The 10,306-nt window shown below is 28.1% G+C and overlaps 1 long non-coding RNA gene across 3 annotated transcripts; it reads right to left on the bottom strand.

Moving 5' to 3' along the window:
* Window positions 1–1,293: 1,293 nt before the first annotated feature.
* Window positions 1,294–4,114, bottom strand: LOC112689942. 3 transcript variants are annotated; one of them, XR_003149164.1, is made up of 3 exons: window positions 4,100–4,114; window positions 1,648–1,808; window positions 1,294–1,444 (listed from the first exon to the last, which is right to left on the bottom strand). It is a non-coding gene; the product is annotated as an uncharacterized LOC112689942 (long non-coding RNA). The 3 variants fall into 3 exon arrangements; XR_003149163.1 differs by lacking the exon at window positions 4,100–4,114 and adding an exon at window positions 2,286–2,300; XR_003149162.1 differs by lacking the exon at window positions 4,100–4,114 and adding an exon at window positions 1,947–1,961.
* Between the last annotated feature and the right edge of the window lie 6,192 nt (window positions 4,115–10,306).

Below are 10,306 nucleotides of genomic sequence, written 5' to 3'. Positions count from 1 at the left end.
ATTTTGGCATCTTTTTAGAGCAATTTTAAGATTATAACGTTTTTCATGAAAAATGTCAGTGAACTCATATAGTGTAACTTAAAACTTAGTATAACTAGTATAACCATTAGTATAACTTATATAACTATATAGTTTATATTGTTATTTCATATGAAGGATCAATAATAAACTAAATTAAATAATTGGTTTTGTTCCATTTTATTTTGGTTTATGAACAACAATAATGTTCTTTAACCGTTTTTTTTACGTTCCGTTCGGAAACCCTGCTTTCAGGTATATGTGTGCGGAAAATATTATTTCGTTTTGAATAACCAATAAATTAACTTGATTTTAAATATAATAGTGAGGTATTAGTACTAATAATGCATTATTTTTACTATAATGTTTTAAAGAAGAGTAATGCTTTTTTTTCCTAGTTATAATTTTATTTCAGTAAAGAAAAAAACAAATTTATTGATAATAAATTATGATTAAAAAAGACCAGTTATTTAAATGATTTTTTTTATCAATCAAGATATATGTATACAAAAAAAATATTGTTTATATAAGAATATTTTATTTTTTAAGAATTAGATAGGATGAAAAAATAAAAATAAAAAAATTTTATTTCTTCATATTCATTCGCGATCTTATCAACTTTGTATACGAAGAATTTTTTTTAAATATTATAATATAATTTTTTTAAATTCTGAACTATTTGTTTATTTATTTATGTAGTACCAAATCATTACGAGAAAAAATTTGTATATACATATTAAATATCACTAGTATTTATGGTTTGTTGAAATGAATGGATATGAATTAGATTATATGAGATACGTTAAGCGTTCTTTTTAGTATTATACTTAGTAATATATGGCTCGTATAACATATAACTGAGATTTTAATACTCTAAAAAATTACAAAACGCTCTAAAAAAAAAGGCGAAAATGCTTTGAAATTATAAAAAAAGGCACTATAAAAATGCGTTAAAAAATTATTTATTATAGTTTAAAGACAATATTATAAAAATCATGTTAGCGAACATATTTAGTTATATTTATTTAACATAATAATAATAAAATAGGTAGGTACCTATTTGTTTAATATTTGTATATTATTTAACTTTATTTAAATTTGATCGTCGTTGAACTCTTGAAAATAGAAAAAATTTATTTCGACTGTTTTAATTTTGTTCTATTTATGATAAAATATGTACATGGGCCGATATGCTTGTATTAATAAAATTTATTAAATTTATTATGTAACATGGTTATCTTTATCTGTATCCCGTATCGTTTTTACGATTGGTGTATCTGTTGAACCCTGTTAAGAACGTATACTTACGGCGGTTTTCGGAAGGACAGCTTTCCGATGAGGTGAACAGTGCAAGTCGTCGGAGCGAGAGATTCGCTGACATTCGTTCGTCGACGCGGTGGTGCAATAGTTATGGATTGCGGCGTTCCTGCGTACAAATATCGGAAGATTTATTTTTAAAAAAAATATACAGTCACGTGGTGATGATGATGATGATGATCCATTGCTAAGAGCTAACGGTGATGAAGTGATGGACACGGGACACGGGAACGGAGGTGTTAATCGATCGAGGAAAAAATTAAATGTAAAAAAATGCGATAAAAAAAAAATAGAAAGGTTACGTGAACGTACAACGGACCGATGGCGACGCAAAGACGACCGCCGCTGACTGACGATGTGCCGCGTCTGTTCGCGTCGACCGCCTGCGCAGCAGGACACGTTGAACACGCGCACCGTTTCCCCTTCTCAAGGCGACGGTGCGTTCACACGCATTTGTTCGGGTTTCATTTCAACTGTAAGAAAAATATTAATAAAAATCCAACACGACGTGTGTGCGATTTTATTTTAAAATTGCACGGCTATCGTTTTCGGCGCGAAGCGGACGAAAAAGTTGCGCAACGTGACCTTCGCATTGAATATCACAACAGTACCTATTATATCATAGTCAGTGGTCGCCAACCTTCTCTTCGAACAAGCGAGCTACGTTTGACATTTTAAGTCTCCGGTGATCGACATCCAGGAGGATTTTAGGTGTTTAAGAAGAGATTTGTTTGATGAGCAAAAAAACAAAAAAAAAGTCTAAGCTCCAGAGAATAATTAAAATTATTATTGTCCTTTCGAAATAATCTAATATTCCCATTGTCCGATTGTTTAACACGCCATCGACCGAGATAGTGGTAAAATTAATTTTTATAACGATCGATCTATATTCCTAGAAAGAGAATCGACTGGTTGGAGACCCCTGATCAAACTGTTGTGCATGCGATTACCGGTGTCCAACATGATTATTAGCCATCATGGTCGTCCTACTATTGTGATACGCCGTTCAGAGTCGGTTGGAACGCGATCGCTGCTGCTCGTCGCAGTAATACACCGTTGTCGTACGCGGTTTAATATACAGCTGTTTTGAAACACAGTCAATCAGCTGCAGCCGTTCTCAACGTGTGGGTAACATTACTCGAGGTTGGGCGTTGACGAGTTATGTTGTGTTACTTTTGACCCGGACAAAGTTTGATTTTAAAAATATAATGACCAATTCATTTTAATACGCTACCCTGTGATAATAATAAACTGAGTAATATTTAGAAAATATGCGCCCATATTTGCAAATTATGCGAAACACATGGAAACGGAATTAATTTTGTCTTCGGTCACAACGTAGTTAGAACTCACAGCAATAACAGCGTCGTTATTTTTCAACCATTAAAGCTTTTGGCTCTTTATTTTTTTTTTATTTTTTTTTTTTTTCATTACCTTCTTATATTTATTATGGAATAAATATTGTGCAACGGCAATTCGGTAAACTTCGGACTCACCATGTGTCAAACGAAGTATTGGTTTAATACAAAGCTACTGCGCGTCAAGCGAGTCAGATAGTTTGATTCATGAAAGTTCTTACTATGAAATATATTGTAATATAAATAAATATTATTATTCATTTGTTTCAAGTAACATTCATAAATATTTATTTTTTATTGACGTATATTACAAAACATATGTATTAAACATAATTATTTAAAAAAAAATTCTCTAGGGATTGATTGTTATTGTTTTTTTCATCAGATAAATCTGATAATTTAGAATTCCCACCATATCCTAACAACTCGAGAGCAACACAATAATTTATTATATGTCATAATTAATAATAATAATTAATAATTATAATATAAATTATAATTAATTAATAATCAATAATTAATAATATTTGGACAACACTATTCTAATTACAATACTAACACCGTTTATTTTTTACTAAATAACACTTAAATGTAAATTTCAATATATTATATACTCGTCTCGTATTCTGTAATTTATTATTCTCGTTGTATACATACTCTCTTAATGTCCTTATCATATTATAATTCAAAATTCTGCTCTTTCAACTTTATTTAGTTAAACGATGTATAATAATTGGACTAAATAATATTTCATTTAAGCAATAATTGATCAATGGATATAAATATATATATATAGATATAGATAACATTTTTTTTTTTAATTTTGCTTCATAAAAACATTATAAAATTAAATAGAAGCCGCCTCGACATTGTATTTTAATTAACATCATTCCTTAGTATGAAATAGATTTTTTATATCACATGTTTTTTTTTATTTGTAGTTACTGGTGATGAAAAAAAAATGTTTCATTTATTACTTTTACACGTCTATATAAAACGTACTTCAGAAAACTATTTTTAACGTATTCTATTTTTTATTTTTGAAAACATTCTGTGGAATAATTCAACGACGACGTAATGATATGACCATTATTAAGTTAGGTGACCGCTAGTTTTGTACGAGTCATTCAATATATTTTATATATATATATATAAATATATAATAACTTCATGCCTGTATTCAAGTGATGTTTTACACTCTAATTTATTATTCTGATGGTGTAAAAGTCGTAGTCTGTAATAAACATAGAGTCTAGATATTATGCTCTTGATTTCCTTATGGTGATTTACGAAGGAATGATTGAAAATTAAAACTGCATTATTATAAATAAAATATATTTTGAATAATTGAAACTAAAATTAAACCAATTTAAAACTATGACTTAGTTGATTAAAAAAATGATTACCTTAATCTTGAAGGGATTTATTTTCTGAAGTTTAATTTCGTCCATAATCTGTAAGTTTCAGATCAATCATAAATGTATTTAATTAATAGAATAAATTAAAATAAATAATAATCAGCAGTAGTACGGCACTAGAAAATAGTTGAACTATGATATTGAAAAAATTTACGCTGTTTTCGTACATTAATAAAAAAGTGTATTGTAATTTCAATCGAAAGCAATAATAATAAAAATATTTATGAACATTGTAATGATTTTTCTTATCCATTAATTTATGGCATACAATCTTATTCGTATATATTTATTTTAATAGTGAAATACCTAAATAACTGTTCGCGTTATTTGTATTTGTTCAATGTATGGCGTGTAGTACACTTGTCTATGGCGTGAATTGTCAATTTTAGTTTGTGTAATAATTTCATTGAAACATTCATAAGTATAAATTATTATTTTTGTATTACGTTTTTAGTGTGTGCACGCACCATAAACCATAAGGGGAAATTTGGTAAAATTTGTGGGGGGGGGGCTGAGGATTATTTGCTTATTATACCTATAGATACCACTGTGTGCAATTATTTATTTCAAGAAGACAATTTACGAAGTTTGACAGTTTGACATTTTTAATCAACAATTTAAACAAAAAAACTATTAGGTGCCTTATTTTAAACATTTTTGGAGTAGGTATTCTAAACAAAAATTATTAATTAATTAAATTAAACAACTTATACGGGTAATATTACATACTATTAATATTACATTAATTCCGAGTCATGACAAGAAGTGTGTAAAATTTTACGAATTTGATTTAATTTTTATCACAGAATATTTTTTTTTAATTCAGCTATTAAAAATGCATTTTACAATTATAATAATTATTGTATTTTTAGTCACTTAACAATTTTTAGGACTAGGGGGCTAAGACCTGTACTTGATATATCTGGGGGGGGCTTAATCCCCTCAAGTCCCTCCCGATTTCCGCCTATGCTGCAAACACAAACGCAGAATACAAAATAGTTTGTTTTTTGTCGCATGCGATATGCCCGCCCTAACTAAGAGTAGGACATAGTGTTAGTATTTTTAATTTTAATATATATTATAATTTATAAGCTTCATACACATATAAAATATTACCCTCTTCCCGAAAATAAATCATAGTTACACTATTGCTTGAAATTAACATAATGATATTTTGGTATAAAAAACTATTGCACAGTTGTATAAGAAATTGATATTTTATTACATAGGCAGGTAACAAAAAGTATAAATATTTCATTAGTGGAGGGAGGGCTGAGCCTCCACACCACACTCCACCAATAAGAAATAATATTTTTCCTTCACTACTTAACACCCGTATTAACCAATATTAACTCGAATAATAACGGTTATTAACACCCAAACGTTTGTTTAAATGTTGTATTGCGGTGTTTGAACACCCGAATCAGTGAATAATACCTATTATATCTAAATTTTATTATTTTTTCGTAATATTTTCAAAATATCGAAAATTAAAACGTCGGTTAGTGCTCGTCTGCGTTCCCAATTACTTCAGTGGTCGCGGAGAGAAGTTTCTCCCAATAAAAATATTTATAAACTAGTGATGGGTCGAACCCTTATTTTTTAAATCGAACCGAACTTGAACCGAACTTTAAATAATTTTTTCAAACTCGAACTGAATCGAACCGAACCTATTATAATTTTAAGTCAAACTTCAACTCGAACTCAATATTTTTTATCATGCACATTGTACCTATCTACAAATTAAATCAACCATAATTATTAATTACTATTGTATTTTAAGTTTTCGTATTACCTATTCTACATTTTAACTATTAAGTCTTAGTAATTGTATTATTTTTTACAATACATTTAAATTTTAGATAATTTTTTATTATTATTATTATTTTTCAAAACCAGTATTGTGCTCTCTCGTGTTGTCTTGTAACTTATAAACTATTCATTGAGTATTGATTATTGAGTGTAATATGACAATACAATCATCATATTTTAAAAATATATATATAAAAAAAAAATAGTAATAATAACTATAATTCACAAATATAGAATGATTAGTAGAATTTATAATGTAAGACGTAAGTCATAAACATGTTTTTATTAACAGCACCGTCGCGGTATCGGAATATTACCATGAATTTATCCAAAATAGAATTTAACCTCTACAATAAATATGATAAAAACAAAATAGCTAATTTATGGATGTAGATACACTGCCTCCATTGGCGATAAACAACTTATTAATGTTTTGGTCGGTGGAGGGTGGATGTGTAACATGTGACTGGAAAAATAACATGATTATAAATATGCATAACGTGCCCTTTACAAATTATCACTTTCCATCGCCAATAGTCTAATTATTTCTAAATAATCAATATCAATTTTTATTCTTCAAAAATAACATTTGAAGAATTGTACTAATATTTGGTTTTTGAACTATCGTGACCAGTATGCCTGGTTCGAAAAATATTTTCAAGTTCGATCACTATTATAAATAGATAATCGTCGTTAATTTACTTTTAATAACATCAAATACGCTCTAATTGTACAATGCAATGATTTTAATTTTTGATTTATTTGTAAACTTTGATAAATTTATAAAACAAATGTTTGTCATATTTTTGTTTCATATTTTAAGGACATTTGTTGTCATTTTAATATCATATTTTAAGTTATTTGTAAGTTTTGATAAATTTATATAGAATGTTATGGTATAAAATGTATTTTTATTAATTTAAAACAAATATTTGAAAACAATTTTGGTCATTTTTTGGATATTTTGGATATTTTTTGTCATTTTTATGTCATATTTGCATCTATTTTTAGGTTATTTTTTAATGTTTTTAAGGTCATCATCTTCCGAATTCTAGTGTTTCAAATGTATAATGGGGAACTTTAATAACCAAACATTTCACTCATGCTAAGCACATTTGCATGAAAGTAAGTACTTATTTGGGGAAAATGATACATCTAAATTATCTGATCAATTCGGGGAAAATTTTTTTTTTTTTAATTTGTTCTTCACAACTTGTACTATAACACGTAACTATTGAATATTGCATAAAAATGCGTGAATTTTAGTACTACTCCTTAAAAGCGAAGTATAATGGAAAAATTGTGTTATTGTGTTAAATTTGGTATTGTTATATATAAAAAAAAAAAAATTAAAATTAAATAAAATGCCGTAATTAAATTAAAAACAATGTAATAATTGTGAATTGAGAAAGTTAAAGTTTTAAAATTTTTTATTAAGTATGAAAATATGATATAGATTTTTTGTGCAAAAAATTGGAAATATTCGATAAAAATTTTAATGTTTTTAATCAAATTGCTATGTAAGATTTGATAATCAACCTCATGATCTCATATTTTTAATTTACTCACAAAATATTAAAATAAAAATTAATTCATTATAAAATTTAGTAATTTTTAATTTTTTTGGAATGGCACTTTTGGCCAGCTAAATATTTGTTTCAGACTACTGTGCACCATGCCCCCGAAAACAACTCTCACACGCACACACATATGTCAATAAATTGCGAAAGTTGAAATATTTTCTTGTTTTTATAACTATAAAAATTACTATAAGCTGTAATAAATTGAGCATACTTTCGGAAGTTCGATTGAAATTTTTAAAAAGAATTGGTTCAATTTATAGGCTTCTAGACTATGCACTTTAAGAGTCAATTTTTGGATTTAAAATAAATACTAATTTAATGCAATTATTTCTTGGGATTTAAAAAAAAAAATCTTAATTGTATGGTCTTTTAAAATTAAAAATCGACTTCTTTAATACCTTAGACATTTTATCAAAGAGTTCGTACATGTATTAAAAATTTAAATCAGACAATCAGAAGTATGTGTAATATAAAATTGCTTGTTGGTCTAAAAGGTATGAAAGATATATATGCTTCGAACTACTAGAACGTTGCAAACATAATATTGGTAGATGGTTTGAGTAAATTTAGTTGCATATATAACGCCTTGCTTGTGTCCAATTGTCAATAAAGATAGTGTTTACATTTTTCTGTTTCTTGAGTTGTTTTGTTCGATTTCATAAAAATGTGTTAGTATCAAAAATCCAATAACGTGTGTAAAAATAAAAGTTATCACAGGAAAATAACGCTTGTCCATTAAATTCACCACGTGCAGACACTCAATTATATTAGTTATTCTTAGATATTCTAAGAAAACGAAATAGGTGTAAAGAAAAGCAGCCAATGAGAATTATGTTTTGCGCAGTTATTGAAACTACTTGTAGATTAGATATTGCCCTCGCCCTTAATAATTATTGGTTTACTTTTATTGGTATACATATACCCAATGTAATTTGATTTCTATCATACTAAATTAATTTGCATGCAATTAGTTAAATCAATTTTGTTATCGCATCAAACATGTATAATATTGTATATAAAAAATTTACAACCATAAGGTACTTTTTTTTATGAAAAGGTTGGGATTTTCCCCCAGTGCCTCCTCCCCCCTGAATCAGTATTACTAGATGCGTATAATAAAATGCTAAATAATAAATACAAATTATAGTTAGCCCGGTATTAATATATTTTTTTTTCAAATTTAAAATGTATTTTCTTTAAAACCGATTACAATTTTAATGTACAATATTGATTTTCATTGATTTCAATTTCAGTTTTAAATGTCGAGAACAAACCTTTACAATTTCGATATTGTTTTTAATGTTTCAAAAGATTTTTATCGATGTTTAAAATCGATATTGAAATCGATTACAAACCCTAGTGAATGTACTGTAATGCACGACCTTTGTTGGTTACAGATAACTTAAAATGTATCTAGATATGGATAAAATATAATAAAAATGAATAAGCCCATGTGTAATAGGGATTTGGAGGTAATAACCCACCTGTCAAGGATCTTTTCACATACATTATTACAAAAAATATACTTAGTCATCATTCTATAAAAGTTAAACTGACTTGAACATGCATACATAGTTGTCTATTTTTATTTTAACAGAGCTTACTTTCTCAATTTGATGCTTCTTTCTAATGAATTTTCACGCATTTTTTACCCTACTGTCAATTATCATTGTAAATACAGCCATCCCTTTGGACGATTCCTGCACATGGGCTTGAAAATGAGTATTATGTAGATAAATATAAAATATTGAATAAAATATGATATAAATATTTCCATTTTGTATTCCCTGGAAAAAAATTGAATTGCAATTGCGTATTCTTAGACATCACACAAACTTTCGACCGCGTTTGGCATGACGGGCTTTTGTATAAACTTAAGAAATTCCTGCCTCCCACCTACTACTTATCAAATCATATCTACTAGATCGTCATTTTTAAATACGCTACGGATCTTCTCTGTTTGACATAGCAGCTATAAATGCTGGTGTTCCCCGAGGGGGCATTTTGTCTCCTATATTATACAATGTCTTAGCTTCTGACCAACCTACTACCCCTTAAATATCAGTAACTGACTAGGCTAACGTTAAAATAATAATATATATTATTAACAATATAACATTGATCCACTCTTAGCATCTAAAAATCTGCAAAATCACCTTAATATCAAGGAAAAATGGTTTACAAACTGGCGTTTCAAAATAAATCAAAGCAAATCTGTTCATACGACCTTCACCTTCAAACATGTTCCTTGTCCCAGAGTTTTCCTTTACGGTATTTCTATCCCCTACTCCTCAAAAATCAAAGACTAACATGGGCTCATCATATTTGAATCAAAAGATTAGCACAGAATCATCGTTTCCAACTCCTCAAACCCTTATTAAGCAATAAGAATTTCATCTCTACTAAAACCAAACTCTTGATTTACAACACACTTCTTAAACCCCTATGGACCTACGGAATTCAACTTTGAGGTAACGCAAAAAAAGTCCAATATACTTAAAATACATACATTTCAAAACATCGCTCTTCAAAAAAATAATGAATGCTCCACCAAACATCAAATCACACCCTTCATACTGACACAAAACTCAAATCAATTAACGACGAAGCCAAAACATTTTACAAAAGATTCAATTCCAAACTTAATAACCATCAAAACAAACTCATAAAAAGCTTAGCCACTTTCACCATACCTGGCAATCCCCTGAGACGCCTGAAGCGTAAATGGTGTCGTGATCTCTTAAGATAAACAAATTAAATTTAAAAAAAAAAAAAAACCAAATAGTGACATGGGTGGGTG

The sequence above is a fragment of the Sipha flava genome, unplaced genomic scaffold (genome assembly GCF_003268045.1).
Source record: "Sipha flava isolate LNK unplaced genomic scaffold, YSA_version1 48685_pilon_pilon, whole genome shotgun sequence".
Lineage (NCBI taxonomy): Eukaryota > Metazoa > Arthropoda > Insecta > Hemiptera > Aphididae > Sipha > Sipha flava.
This window is presented reverse-complemented; position numbering and strand designations above follow the sequence as displayed.